The sequence below is a fragment of the Cherax quadricarinatus genome, chromosome 45 (assembly GCF_038502225.1).
Source record: "Cherax quadricarinatus isolate ZL_2023a chromosome 45, ASM3850222v1, whole genome shotgun sequence".
Lineage (NCBI taxonomy): Eukaryota > Metazoa > Arthropoda > Malacostraca > Decapoda > Parastacidae > Cherax > Cherax quadricarinatus.
Window position 1 is genome coordinate 1,963,334 of NC_091336.1, and position 16,285 is coordinate 1,979,618.

The 16,285-nt window shown below is 40.5% G+C and overlaps 1 protein-coding gene across 1 annotated transcript in view; it reads left to right on the top strand.

The window, feature by feature from the left end:
• The window catches only part of r (carbamoyl-phosphate synthetase 2, aspartate transcarbamylase, and dihydroorotase rudimentary), a 1,183,622-nt gene that overhangs the window by 1,005,365 nt on the left and 161,972 nt on the right, over nt 1-16,285 (top strand). The gene's annotated exons all lie outside the window — the stretch shown is intronic.

Genomic DNA, 16,285 nt, shown 5'->3' on the forward strand with positions numbered 1-16,285 from the left:
CATAGAATTATCATACATAGCAGCATATGTGTAGAGAACCTAGGATAACCCAAAAAAGTCAGACAGAGTGACTTATTTCCATTGGGGTCCACTGTATTAGCATTTTATTATTATTGGGATTTTATGCCATACGAGAACTTGGGTCATGGAAACAGGCAGCACAGCGTCTCAGCATCAAGTATCTCAGCCTGCTTCCTACAGCCACTGAGTACACTAGCTTTCACTGTCTCCAAGACTGCATATTTGTGCAAATTTGCACTTTATTGGGAATCCCATAGTACAAGATGTCAGCAGAAAGGAAGAACTTGATTTCACCTGAAAGAATCGCCAAGAAAGAAAGGAATGCTCTCGATCTTGAGGTGAAAAATGAAGATTATAGAGGAGTATGAAGCTGGTTAGAAAGTGCAAGTGATAGCCGATGAATTGAGGCTGGCGCACTCCACTGTTTCCACTATCTTGAAGGATAAGGATAGAGTGAAAGAGGCAGTGAAAGCATCGACAGGATTTCAAGCCACAATAACTAGGCAGTGGAAGCATGAAAAAGACACCCAAATTAATAAAAACTGACATATATGAAGAGGTATTTGAGGGAGTGCTGGGCTACATAAGAGAGAGAGAGAGAGAGAGAGAGAATGAGAGAGAGAATGAGAGAGAGAGAATGAGAGAGAGAGAATGAGAGAGAGAGAGAGAGAGAGAGAGAATGAGAGAGAATGAGAGAGAGAGAGAATGAGAGAGAGAGAGAGAATGAGAGAGAGAGAGAGAGAGAGAAAGAGAGAGAGAGAGAGAGAGAGAAAGAGAGAGAGAGAGAATGAGAGAGAGAGAGAGAGAGAGAAAATGAGAGAGAGAGAGAGAGAGAGAGAATGAGAGAGAGAGAGAGAGAATGAGAGAGAATGAGAGAGAATGAGAATGTGCCAGCAATGTCTCTCAGTAACTCATGCTTCACCATGATGTACAGTCGTGTAAGCTCACAGCACTATAAAATGTTGTATAATTATACTATTACTGCACAATCAAAAAAAGGTTATCTACCTATCATATTTATTCCAGAATAATACTAAGTATAACATAAATAATGTAGAAGCATGATAAAGATGCCCAAATTAATGAAAACTAACATTATACAGTGGACCCCCGCCTTACGAACGCATCGCGTTACATTAAATCTGCCATACGAAGCATTTGAACGCAAAAATTTTGCCCTGGCCTCACGATAAAAAACTCGCCTTACGTGATTCATCCGGGACAGGTCCCACGTGTGGCCTCAGCACCAATGTTTATAAGCCAGCCAGTGTGATCGCATCCGTGCATACATTCAGTACATTTCACCTTATCCCAGTGTTTTTTGTGCTTGTAACTGCAAAATAAGTCACCTTGGGCTCCAAGAAAGCTTCTAGTGCCAACCCTATGGTAAAAAGGGTGAGAATTAGTATGGAAATTAAGAAAGATTTTGAAGGGTTTGGGGCTAACCCTGAGATGCCTATGCCAGTTGTGGAATCCATTGTGCCTACTTCAAAGATTAAGGAAATGTGTGCAAAGTGGGTTGAAGTGCAAACCTTTATGGATGAAAATCACCCTAACACAGCTATTGCAAGCCATGCTGGTGACTATTACAATGACAATGTTGTGGCCCATTTTAGGCAAATCTTTAAGGAACAGGAGGTACAGACCTCTATGGACAGATTTGTTGTGTGACAGAGGTCCAGTGACTCTCAAGCTGGTCCTAGTGGCATTAAAAGAAGGGAAGTAACCCCGGAAAAGGACTTGCTACCTCAAGGCTAATTGAAGGGGATTCCCCTTCTAAACAATAACTTTCACACTCTCCCCTCTTCCCATCTCATCAATCATCACCAGATCTTCAATTGGCCTTGGAGAATTCTGTAGGCCAGTCAACAATCTCTAGGTCAGCTGTGAATTTTCTTATTGAGGCCTCGTCATGGAGTCTAAATGAAACTTTGTTGTATTCCAGTGGTGGTTTACTAATGTTTGTTTAGAGGAAGGTAGGGTAGTGGTCTGTAGTGCTGTCTGTGATTATCCCTGATTTAAGGGGGGCTAGTATATTGGTCCATATGTGGTCTATTATGGTTGCACTTGTCTCAGTGAGCCTGGTTGGTTTAGTTATTGTTGGTATGAGAAGTGTGTTGTTCATATTGTTGATGAAATCAGTTACAGGCTGATCATTTAGTAGGCCAAGGTTGATATTGAAGTCTCCAGCTAAGAGAAGGTGGTGCTTGTTCATTTGTCTGTTTGTTATTAGTGCCTTTAATTTCTCACTGAAATTTGGGATGTTCGTGTGGGGTATCCGGTAAATGGCACTGATTGTTATAGGCGTCTTAAGGTTTTTTACAGTAAAATTAGCAAAAATGTATTCCCCATATTCATCACTAAAGCAAGTGGTACTAATACAAGATAGTTGGCTGGAGTAATAGATTGCAATACCACCCCCAACTTGGTATGGTCTGCAGTTGTGGATTGCTGTGTATCCTGGTAGTGGGTAGATATTTATTGTGTCCTGCTTAAGCCAGGTCTCAGTAAGAATAATGCAGGAGAAGGGTGTCTTTAGTGACTCAAGGAGTGCCAGGAGGTCATCATAGTGTTTGCTTAAGGACCTGATGTTGTAGTTAAGAACTGATAGACTTTTAGCACTGTTTAGGGTAGTGCTGGCTTGTGATGCTGTGTAATAAAGGCAGTTACTTTCCAGTAGGTTTTGATTGTTATATTGTGGAGGTTTATATCAGGGTTGACGTGATCATTCATCTTCTAGGTTTAAGTAATGGTTATTTATATCCTGTATTGTGTGGTGAGTTCTAATACTGATATCTGTAGTAGTGGGAAGTTTGGATAAGTATATATACATTATATACAGCATTGGTCTCTCAGGCCCTAAATATTAGTAGGAAAAGAAAAAAATTAGAAAAGAAAAGAAAAAACTATGAGAAATGTAAAATAAAGTAATGTGCGTATGTGGAAATTGTCGATGTTGCCGTCACCTGGTCATTTTGGGTCAACTTCTCGGCACTGTATCTCGGTAAGTACTGATCAGAAATTTTTTTTTGTTTTGTTTTATTACCTTCACAAAAATATAATCTTCAGTTCTCTAAGAATTTTTTTTTTTTCAAAATTTCTTGGACAATGGGGCACCCTTTCCAATTTTGGCCTTGGACCCTGAAAGGGTTAATAGGGCCTTAAACTGATTTGCAGTCAGGGGTCCTTTAGTGTGTTCTGGCAAAGAATTCCAGATCTTTGGGCCCTTTACATGCATAGCATTTTTGCATGGGGAGAGATGGACATGAGGGATATCGAAGAGTGATTTGTGTGTCATATTATGGTTGTGTGTTCTGTTATAGTTATCAAGGAGAAGTTTGAGAGAAGGGTTTATATTTGAGTATAGTGTTCTGTGTATGTAGTAGGCACAATAATAAGTGTGGATATTGTGTATATTAAGCAAGTTAAGACTCTTGAAAAGAGGTGGAGTGTGTTGTCTAATGCAGGAGTTAATAATCACTCATACCACAGCTTTTTGTTGGTTATTAAAGGCTTAAGGTGATTTGCTGTGGTTGAGCCCCATGCACAAATACGATAGGTGAGGAAAGGGTAAATGAGAGAATGGTACATAGCTAGAAGAGCTGATTGGGGTTTACCTGGAGAAGTAAACTCCAGGTAAACCTGGTCTCAGACCAGGCCCCAGGGGCCCATTCTGAGACCAGGCCTCATGGTGGATCTGGGTCTGATCAACCAGGCTGTTACTGATGGCTGCATGCAAGCTGACATACAAGCTGGGAAAAAGGAATTAATGTACAATTGCTATGGATCCCATCACACATTGGATTACTCCTTCATGATAAAATTGATATGTTAGCCAAGAAGAGTACCCTGAAAGAGAATGTAGAATATAACTTTGGTATATCTGTGTCTAGCATTAGGAATAATATTAGGAGAGAAGTAAATAATGAAAATGATTATTATAGGAATGCAGTTAGAAGTCTGAGTAGATCTATAACCCACTACGATAATATGAACGTAGATAAGTATGTCTATGGAGCAACTTGCAATGTGAACAGACTGATGTTGTAATGGCCAGGCTTAGGCCTGGTTGCAAGTACTTCTGGCATTTTGGGAGACACAGATGATGATCAAACTAAAGGCAGATTATGTGGTTAGGCATATGGTATATGGTCACTGTCTTAAACACTATGTGCTTAATTGTCCACTTATTAAGGAATACAGAGATACAGGTCTGCCATCAGAAATCCAGCAATCAGTTATTCAGTTCCTTCATTTATTTGGCACTAATTTCAGCTAGCATAATTTCAAATTTCCAGGGTCGCCACACCAACCTGCTAGTATTGTTTGGTGGTGCTACTTGCTACATAAGTCATTCTAATTTCTTTTTCTCCATTTATTGTTATAACCTGCTTACTTTTAGCCCTATCCATGGTTCCACTGAATAAAATAAATGCCTTTCATTGTGTAAAGCACCTACACAGGTGCTTTACATTGTCCATTAAAGATAAGAGAACCTAGGATAACCCAAAAAAGTCAAACAACATGGCTTATTTCTAGTACCTGGCTTGGGTTAGCCATATGTGATTTTTGGTAAATATTCGATTCCTAGCCATGGTAGAAACATTGGGCATGTTTCTTTACACATGTTGTCTATGTTCACCCATCAGTAAATGGGTACCTAGGTGTTAGTGGACTGGTGTGGGTCTCATCCTGGGACACTTGAAATACTCTGCATAACAAGCGGCTTTCTATATAGTAGTATGTCACTGATGTTTGCTAGACCTGCATACCTTGTACAAGTACGTGTAGTAAATAAAGATATTATTATTATTATTATTATTTTCTCAGTTGTTTGTTGGGTTATCTTACTGAAACTTGGGCAATGTATGATGGAAAGATACTTCTTAACGTACACCAAAAATGAAAGAAATCAAACCATAAATAGCGGAGTTCACTTCTCAGCCATTAGCGGTATATTTTTGATAGAATGGAAGATATATTACAGAAATAGGTATGATTTTGTTTGCTTTCATGATGAAAAGTACCTTGAAATTGCATTCATAGTAGCGGAAATGTTATATTCTTTAGCGTTGCTCAGGAGTAAACAAATGATATCACTGTCCAATACCTGTCCGCCTGCCAGTCCAATTTCCAATACATGGTCAAGAATGGGTTGACATTATTTATACAATTATTACAATAATGCAGTAGTCTGCATAACAGTAAATCTTCTAATTTTTTGTGTGAATAAAAATTCCAAATGGTAAGCAAGAGTAATACAGGTCCGCCATCACAAACCCGTCAATCAGTTATTCGGTTCCTTCAGTTATTCAGCACTAATTTTGGGTAGCATAATTTCAAATTTCCAGGGTTGCCACACCAACCTGCTGCTACTGTTTGGTGGCGCTACTTGCTGGATAAGTCATTCTAATTTCTTTTTCTCCATTTATTGTTATAATCTGCTTGCTTTTAGCCCTAGCCATGGTTCCAATTAATAAAAGAAATGCTTTTCATTGTGTAAAGCACCTACACAGTACATTGTCCATTAAAGATAAGGTGACTCTGATGCCACTGTCAGTTGCTATGAGCTCAGTCTCATGATGCAAAAGAATATGCTTTATTATTATGCTAATATCAACACTACAGCTTATTTGTCTATCACAATTGATCTAATATGACATAATAAACAATATAAATAACATAAAACATGTTAAATACTCCAGAATGAATAATGGCATAGCACTGAGCAGTTCGATGGAGGTATGAAGAGGATATGGAATACAAATACAGTGGTCCCTCGTTGTTCGTAATTAATCCGTTCCTGGAGCCGTTACTATAAATGAAATTTATGATTTACGAATCAATTTTCCCCATAAGAAATAATGTAAATACAATTAATCCGTTCCTGACACCCAGAAGTATTAAAACAAAAAAATTTTTAACATGAAATATGCATGTAGTACATAAACAATACAATGGGAAATGATGAATGAAACATTAACAGCATAACACTTACCTTTATTGGAGATTCTTCTTAGTGTATGGGAGACTGGAGGAGGAGAGAGAGAGTGGATTGTTTATAGTTTGGAAGGGGAATCCCCTTCCATCAACACCTCAGGTACCATTTGCTTTTCCGGGGTTGCTTCTCTTCTCTGTTTCTTAATGCCACTAGGACCACCTTGAGAGTCACTGGAGTCCTGTCTCACAAAATAACTGTGGAGAGAGCTCTGTTTCTGGCATCTCTTTAACACTTCCCTAAAATGGCCCAAGACTTTGTCACTGTACATGTTGCCAACCTGGCTTGCAACAACCTTGTTAGGGTGATGTTTCTCCATAAAGCTTTCTATCTTACCCCACATAGTAAAAATCTCTTTAATTTCTGAAGAAGGCACCTTCTTCCATCTCTCTTCCTCCTCCTCTGCAGCAAGATTCAGAGCTGCGATGTGTTGCTGTTCCTGCTGAAGCTCTTGGAGCTCCTCAGTGGTGAGCTCTTCATTGTGGTCTTCCACCAATTCTTCCACATCCTCCAAACTCACATCCAACCCCATGGAGCTCCCCAGTGCCACAATTGATTTTACAACAGACATAGGCTCATTAGGGTCAGTCCCAAATTCTTCAAAATCCCTCTTGTCGACACAATCTGGCCACAATTTTCTCCAGGCAGAGTTCAAAGTCCTGGTAGTCACTCCCTCCCAAGCCATACCTATAAGGGTTATGCAGTGGAGGATGCTGAAGTGTTCTCTCCAAAATTCCCTTAGGGTCAAGTGAGTGTCTGTGGTCACAGTCAAGCACCTGTGAAACATTGCTTTTGTGTAGTTTTTTTTAAAGTTTGCAATAATCTGCTGGTCCGTGGGTTGGAGGAGAGGAGTGGTATTCGGGGGCAAGAACTTTACTGTGATGAACCCAAACTCCTCGAAAATTAGGTCATCCAAGTTTGGAGGATGAACAGGTGCATTGTCCATTACTAGCAGGCACTTGAGATCCAATTTCTTTTCTCAGACACAATTTACTCTTCATAACATTGTTTTTCCTGAACACTCTAGGATTTTCAGAATGGTACACTAGTAATGGCTTCACTTCGAAATCCCCACTAGCATTAGCACAGAACATTAGCGTCAGCCTCTCTTTCATAGGCTTGTGTCCTGGCATTGCCTTTTCCTCTTGTGTAATGAAGGTCCTCTTTGGCATTTTCTTCCAAAAGAGGCCTGTTTCGTCACAATTGAACACTTGTTCAGGTTTCAGTCCTTCTGCCTCTATGTGCTCCTGGAATTCATGCACATATTTTTCAGCCGCCTTGTGGTCCGAACTGGCAGCCTCACCATGCCTTACCACGCTGTGTATGCCAGTACGGTTCTTAAATCTCTCAAACCAGCCTTTGCTGGCCTTAAATTCACTCACTTCACCACTATTTGCAGGCAATTTCTTTACCAAATCTTCATGCAACTGCATAACCTTTTCACAAATGAACGAAGTCATAAGAGTATCTCCTGCTAATTGTTTCTCATTTATCCACACCAATAATAACTTCTCAACCTCTTCCAGTACTGATCTCATTTTTGTCAGCATAGTTACTCCCTTTGCAACAACAGCATCCTTTATTTCATTTTTCTTGGCCACTATGGAACATAAGGTTGTGTAGGGTTTCTTATACATCCTGGACAGTTCGGCTACACTTGTACCACATTCATATTGTTCAATGATGGTTTTCTTAAATTCAATCGTATTTCTCACCTTCTTTACCACAGGCTTGGCACTAGGAGCTTTCTTTGGAGCCATGGTAGCTTATTTAGTACTTGCAAGCACTAAAATAAATGGAATATTATGAAATATTTCGCTGGAGCACGTGAGGGGACCTTCGCTCACTGGTAAACAATGCCAGACTGGCTGCCGCCCCGGCTCACGCCGTGGGTACGCGTCCCGGACGAACTACGACTCACGAGTCAACCTATGAAAAGCGAGTCCATGTTTATACGAAAATACCTCTATGATTGGCGAATTTTACGATTGCCGGGAACTACGAAAAGCGGGGGACCACTGTACCACTCTCCTATCCCTGTCTTGGGGCTTGTATTAGAGAAAACAGAGTATAGCACAGGGGTAACTGTGATATACACTTGTACTGCACCATAAAACTGACACAAAAAAGTTATTTTCTCTATATAGATTATCACACACAGCAGCATATGTATAGAGAACCTAGGATAACCCAAAAAAGTCAACGTGGCTTATTTCTAGTACCTGGCTTTGGCTAGCCATATATGATTTTTGGTAAATATTCGATTCCCAGCCAGAGTAGAAACATTAGGCATGTTTCTTTACACCTGTCATCTATGTTCACCCATCAGTAAATGGTTACCTGGGTGTTACTCGACTAGTGTGGGTGTTATCCTGGGACACTGACCTAATTTTCTTGAAATACTCTGCATAACAAGCAGCTTTCTGTTTAGTAGTGTGTCACTGATGTCAGCTATGTCTTTATCCCATGTACATGTACATGTAGTAAATAAAGATATTATTATTATTATTATTATTATTATTATTATTATTATTATTATTATTACAGTGGACCCCCGCATACCGTTGGCATCACATAACGTTTAATCCGCATACCGCTCGCTTTTATCGCAAAAATTTTGCCTCGCATACCGCTCAAAAACCCGCTCACCGCTGTTCGTCCGAGACACGTCCAATGTGCGCCCTTAGCCAGCCTCACATGTGCCGCCGGTGGCATTGTTTACCAGCCAGCCTCCGCGGTAACATCCAAGCATACAATCAGAACATTTCGTATTATTACAGTGTTTTTGGTGATTTTATCTGCAAAATAAGTGACCATGGGCCCCAAGAAAGCTTCTAGTGCCAACCCTACAGCAATAAGGGTGAGAATTACTATAGAGATGAAGAAAAAGATCATTGATAAGTATGAAAGTGGAGTGCGTGTCTCCGAGCTGGCCGGGTTGTATAATAAACCCCAATCAACCATCGCTACTATTGGTGGTACAGCTGCTGCTGCTGCTGCTGTAGCACCATCAGCTGCTGCTGCTGCTGTAGCACCGTCAGCTGCTGCTGCTGCTGTTGTACCACCGTCAGCTGCTGCTGCTGCTGTAGTACCGTCTGCTGCTGCTGTAGCATCATCTGCTGCTGCTGTAGCATTGTCTGCTGCTGCTGTAGCACTGTCAGCTGCTGCTGCTGTTGTACCACCGTCAGCTGCTGCTACTGTTGTACCACCGTCAGCTGCTGCTGCTGCTGCTGCTGCTGCTGCTGTAGTACCATCTGCTGCTGCTGTAGCATTGTCTGCTGCTGCTGTAGCATTGTCTGCTGCTGCTGTAGCACTGTCAGCTGCTGCTGCTGTTGTACCACCGTCAGCTGCTGCTGCTGCTGTAGTACCGTCTGCTGCTGCTGTAGCATCGTCTGCTGCTGCTGTAGCATCGTCTGCTGCTGCTGTAGCACTGTCTGCTGCTGTTGTAGCACCGTTGTTGGTGTGGCTTATTGAGAATACCAAGAAACAATTAACCCCAGATGATTTGCCACCCAGGATAACCCAAAAAAGTCAGTGTCATCGAAGACTGTCTAACTTATTAGGTATTATTATTATTACTGTATTATTATTATTATCATTATATTATTATTATTATTGTTTTCTCAGTTGTTTGTTGAGTTATCTTATTGAAACTTGGGCAATGTATGAGGGAAAGATACCTCTTAACGTACACCAAAAATGAAAGAAATCAGACCATAAATAGCTTAGTTCATTTCTCAGTCATTAGCGGCCGCTTAGCGGTATATTTTCATATGGTTTTTATGGTTATATTCTCATTTTTTCGGTCTCATTTGATAGAATGAAAGATATATTACAGAAATAGATATGATTTTGATTGCTTTCATGACGAAAAGTACCTTGAAATTGTGCTCACATTAGCGGAAATGTTCTATTCTTTAACGATGTTCAGGAGTGAACAAATGACGTCACCGTCAAATACCTGTCCGCCTGCCAGTCCAAATTCCAATACGCAGTCAAGAATGGGTTCACATTATTTATACAATTATTACAATAATGCAGTAGTCAGCATAACAGTAAATCTTCTATTTTTTGTGTGAATAAAAATTCCAAATGGTAAGCAAGAGTAATATAAGAGGGGCCTGTAGCCGTGACTAATGAACAAAGAAAATGTTATTTTAGTGCCTGGAATGTCTGCATTGTTTATTCTGGACCCTATTTTGATATTGGCATCTGTTGAAACTTGTGTGAAATTGGCCAAATTGCCAATTTTTGACCACTTTATTGGGTGGTTGAAATAAGTGAATGGGCGGTTTCTTGTACTCAGTTGACAGACTAGAAGTAAATAAGTTTATTCAGGTATGCACAAATACAGCTACATATATTATCATACACAGCAGTGTATGTATAGAGAACCTAGGATAACCCAAAAAAGTCAGACAAAGTGACTTATTTCCAGTACCTGGCTTGGGCTTGCCATATACAGTGGACCCTCGAGTTTCGGCGGCATCGACTTTCGTGAAATCCGACTTTCAGCAAGTTTTTTCAGCAAAATTTGGCCTCGCGGTTCGTGATTAGACTCGTGATTTGGCGACCATCCGGTACCCATCCGCCCGTCACCACGCACATAAAGCCAGTCTCTTACGCCATTCACACTCAGTGTGCCATTGTTTACCAACACGTGACCATCACCCCGCGGGTTCATATGTAATAATCCATTGTTTTTTGTGATTGCAACTGCTAAATAAGTCACCATGGGCCCAAGGAAAGGTAGTGCAAGCCCTTTGGTAAAAAAAGCGAAGAACACGATCCAGAGGGATTTTGAAAGGTTTGAGGCAGACCCTGACCCTGCCGACCCTCTGCCTGTTGTGGAAGGTGTTGTGGCATTGGGCAAGTCCATGGGGTTGGAGGTGAGTGACGGGGATGTGGAAGAGTTGGTGGAGGACCACAGGGAAGAGCTAACTACTGACGAACTGCAAGAGCTTCAACTGGAACAGCATCAGACCACAGCTGAGGAACTTGCTTCAGAGGAGGAGGAAAAGAGAGTGAAGGAGGTGCTTTCTTCAGTGATTAAGGACATGTGTTCAAAGTGGAATGAGTTGCAAAGTTTTGTTGAAAAGTATCACCCTGACCAAGCTGAAACAAGCCATATCTGCAACATGTTCAGTGACAAAACCTTGTCCCACTTCAGGCAAATCATAAAGAAATACCAGAAACAGACCTCTCTGGACAGATATTTTGTGACAGGGGTCCAGTGACTCTCAAGTTGTTCCCAGTGGCATTAAAAGAAGGGAAGTAACCCCAGAAAAGGACTTGCTACCTGAAGTCCTAATGGAAGGAGATTCTCCTTCTAAACAATAGTGTACACCTTCCTCCTATCCCCTCCTCCCGTCTTCCATCCACCCAGAAGTCTTCAGTAAAAGTATGTGTAATGTTGTTATTATTTTTTATATGCATGTACTTGATTTCTGATTGTTTTCAGTATGTAAATCTTTATTTAATTTGAAAACAAAATATTTTATTTTAATATTTTTGGGTGTCTGGAACGGATTCATTTTATTTCCATTATTTCTTAGGGGGAAAATGGTTTCGAGTTTCGTGAATTTCGACTTTCAGCAGGCTCTCTAGAACGGATTAATCACGAACTAGGGGGGCCACTGTATGATTTTTGGTAAATATTTTTTTCTCGGTTGTTTGTTGGGCTATCTCATTGAAACTTGGGCAATGTACGATGGAAAGATGCTTCTTAACATACAACAAAAATAAAAAAGACTGACGATAAATAAGGGAGTTCACTTCTCAGCCATTAGCCGCCTCTGCGGTATATTTTCGTATGGTTTTTATGGTTGTATTCTCATTTTTTTGGACTCATTTGATGGAATGGAAGATATATTACAGAAATAGACATGATTTTGATTGCTTTCATGACGAAAAGTACCTTGAAATTGAGTTCAAAGTATCGGAAATGTTTGATTTTTGCTGATGTTTAATGAACTTTGTGTAAGTCAAGTTGGTTAATTTTATTGTGTATTCTAACCTAACCACTCTGTAATCTGGCAAACTCAGTAATCCAGCACACTACAGGTCCCAATGATGCTGGATTTGTGATGGAGGACCTGTATAAGTGGGGCCTGGAGCCGTGACTAATGAACAGAGAAAATGTTATTTTAGTGCAAGGAATGTCTGCATTGTTTATTCTGGACCCTATTTTGAAATTGGCATCTGTTGATATTTGTGTGAAATTGGCCAAATTGCCAATTTCTGACCACTTTATTGGGTAGTTGAAATAAGTGAATGGGCAGTTTCTTTTACTCAGTTGACAGACTAGAAGTAAGTAAATAAGTGAGTTTATTCAGGTATATGCAAATAGTTACATGATTATCATACATAGCAGCACATGTATAGAGAACCTAGGATAACCCAAAAAAGTCAGTGACTTACTTCTAGTACCTGGCTTGGGCTTGCCATATGATTTTTGGTAAATATTTTTTTTTCTCAGTTGTTTGTTGGGCAATCTCATTGAAACTTGGGCAATGTATGATGGAAAAATGCTTCTTAACATACACCAAAAATAAAAAAAATGGACGATAAATAAGGGGGTTTACTTCTCAGCCATTAGCCGCCTCTTTGCGGTATATTTTCGTATGGTTTTTGTGGTTTTATTCTCATTTTTTGGTCTCGTTTGATAGAATGGAAGATATAATACAGAAATAGACATGATTTTGGTTGCTTTCATGAGGAAAAGTACCTTGAAATTGAACTCAAAGTAGCGGAAATGTTCAATTTTTGCCAATGTTCAGTGAACTTTGTGTAAGTCTAGTTGGTTACTTTTATTAAGTGTATTCTAACCTAACCACTCTGTAATCTGATAAACTCAGTAATCCAGCACACTACAGGTCCCAGTGATGCCGGATTTGTAATGGAGGACCTGTAGTATAATCTATGTAACATGTCAAGATATCTTATTAATGAAAAGAAGATACCAGATGTACTAAGCAAATTTCCTAAATTTGCATGTAACAGATAAGTGATCTGTAGATATGTAGATATAAATCCAAATGTACACCTGTTAACCCATTTGGGGCCTAGTTCCTAGATCTTTTGTGTATCCATATGCTCTTGTGCTTCCGTCCACAGGATCGATATGGGGTGCACAATAAATTAGCCACTTAAGTGGCAAAAATCTAAAAAAAATCCACCTGAACCACATCAAGTATCCAATAAAACTATTAATACTAGTTAAGATTTATAAATGATCTGATGACAAAAGAAAAAATAAAACTTAATATTAAATGTCATTCAGTTTGTGAAAACTGTGTATCATACAGTAATTATTATTATTATTTTATTTTTTAAGAGAAGTGCCAGCAGTAGGAGTGTGGTTGAGCAGGCAGGCAGGAGTGAAGTATGTCTCAAGTTGGACAGGCTGGCAGGAGTGAAGTATGGTGTCAAGTTGGACAGGCAGGCAGGAGTGAAGTATGGTCTCAAGTTGGACAGGCTGGCAGGAGTGAAGTATGGTCTCAAGTTGGACAGGCAGGCAGGAGTGAAGTATGGTCTCAAGTTGAGCAGGCTGGCAGGAGTGAAGTATGGTGTCAAGTTGGAAAGGCAGGCAGGAGTGAAGTATGGTGTCAAATTGGACAGGCTGGCAGGAGTGAAGTATGGTGTCAAGTTGGACAGGCTGACAGGACTGAAGTATTGTGTCAAGTTGGGCAGGCTGGCAGAGTGAAGTGTGGTGTCAAGTTGGACAGGCAGGCAGGAGTGAAGTATGGTGTCAAATTGGACAGGCTGGCAGGAGTGAAGTATTGTGTCAAGTTGGACAGGCTGACAGGAGTGAAGTATTGTGTCAAGTTGGGCAGGCTGGCAGAGTGAAGTATGGTCTCAAGTTGGACAGGCAGGCAGGAGTGAAGTATGGTCTCAAGTTGGACAGGCTGGCAGGAGTGAAGTATAGTCTCAAGTTGGGCCTCCAGGGTACATGTCTCAAAACTGATCTCAGCTCTAATACACTAAATTTAGCAAGGCAGATTATTTGTTCTTTTAATATTTTATGATCCTTTTGCATTGGGTTTTTTGTGTGATAGTATGTCTGATACTTTGTGTGATAGTATGTCTGATACTTTGTGTGACAGTATGTCTGATACTTTGTGTGATAGTATGTCTGATACTTTGTGTGACAGTATGTCTGATACTTTGTGTGATAGTATGTCTGATACTTTGTGTGATTGTATGTCTGGTACTTTGTGTGATAGTATGTCTGGTACTTTGTGTGATAGTATGTCTGATACTTTGTGTGATAGTATGTCAGATACTTTGTGTGATTGTATGTTTGGTACTTTGTGTGATAATATGTGTGGTACTTTGTGTGATAGTATGTCTGGTACTTTGTGTGATAGTATGTGTGGTACTTTGTGTGATCGTATGTCTGATACTTTGTGTGATAGTATGTCTGATACTTTGTGTGATAGTATGTCTGATACTTTGTGTGATAGTATGTCTGGTACTTTGTGTGATAGTAAAGGTCGAGAACCAAAACCTAGTCATTGTGGTAGTCTACAAGCCTCCGGATGCAACATCCCAGCAATTCCAGGAACAGCTGTTAAAAATTGACCACTGTCTGGAAAATCTTCCAGCTCCTGCACCCAACATCTTGCTCCTGGGGGATTTCAACTTAAGGCACCTAAAATGGAGGAATATAGCAAATAATATTGTTGCAGTAATAACACCAGGAGGCAGCTCTGATGAAAACTCTCACTCACACGAGCTTTTAAATCTCTGCACAAAATTCAATTTAAACCAGCAAATAATAGAGCCTACTAGACTGGAGAATACACTAGACCTCATCTTCACTAACAATGATGATCTGATAAGAAATGTCACCATATCAAAAACAATATACTCAGATCACAACATAATTGAGGTTCAGACATGTATGCGTGGAGCCCCAGACCGACATAATGAGACTAGTCACGAGGGAGCATTCACCAAATTCAACTTCAATAACAAAAACATAAATTGGGACCAAGTAAACCAAGTCCTAACCGATATAAGCTGGGAAGATATACTAAGCAACACAGACCCCAACTTATGCCTAGAACAGATTAACTTGGTGGCACTCGATGTATGCACAAGGCTTATTCCTCTAAGAAAAAGGAGGAGTAGATGTAAAATAGAAAGAGACAGGTGCTCCCTTTACACGCGACGGAAAAGAATAACAGAGCGGCTAAAAGAGCGGCAAGATAACCACCCATCTAGAAACCCATCAGTTACACAACCCAGGGCAACATGGGTTTAGAACAGGTCGCTCCTGTCTGTCTCAACTATTGGATCACTACGACAAGGTCCTAAATGCACTAGAAGATAAAAAGAATGCAGATGTAATATATACAGACTTTGCAAAAGCCTTCGACAAGTGTGACCATGGCGTAATAGCGCACAAAATGCGTGCTAAAGGAATAACAGGAAAAGTCGGTCGATGGATCTATAATTTCCTCACTAACAGAACACAGAGAGTAGTCGTCAACAGAGTAAAGTCCGAGGCAGCTACGGTGAAAAGCTCTGTTCCACAAGGCACAGTACTCGCTCCCATATTGTTCCTCATCCTCATATCCGACATAGACAAGGATGTCAGCCACAGCACCGTGTCTTCCTTTGCAGATGACACCCGAATCTGCATGACAGTGTCTTCTATTGCAGACACTGCAAGGCTCCAGGCGGACATCAACCGAATCTTTCAGTGGGCTGCAGAAAACAATATGAAGTTCAAAGATGAGAAATTTCAATTACTCAGATATGGTAAACACGAGGAAATTAAATCTTCATCAGAGTACAAAACAAATTCTGGCCACAAAATAGAGCGAAACACCAACGTCAAAGACCTGGGAGTGATCATGTCGGAGGATCTCACCTTCAAGGACCATAACGTTGTATCAATCGCATCTGCTAGAAAAATGACAGGATGGATAATGAGAACCTTCAAAACTAGAGAGGCCAAGCCCATGATGACACTCTTCAGGTCACTTGTTCTATCTAAGCTGGAATATTGCTGCACACTAACAGCACCTTTCAAGGCAGGTGAAATTGCTGACCTAGAAAATGTACAGAGAACCTTCACGGCGCGCATAACGGAGATAAAACACCTCAATTACTGGGAGCGCTTGAGGTTCCTAAAACTGTATTCCCTGGAATGCAGGAGGGAGAGATACATGATTATATACACCTGGAAAATCCTAGAGGGACTAGTACCGAACTTGCACACGAAAATCACTCACTACAAAAGCAAAAGACTTGGCA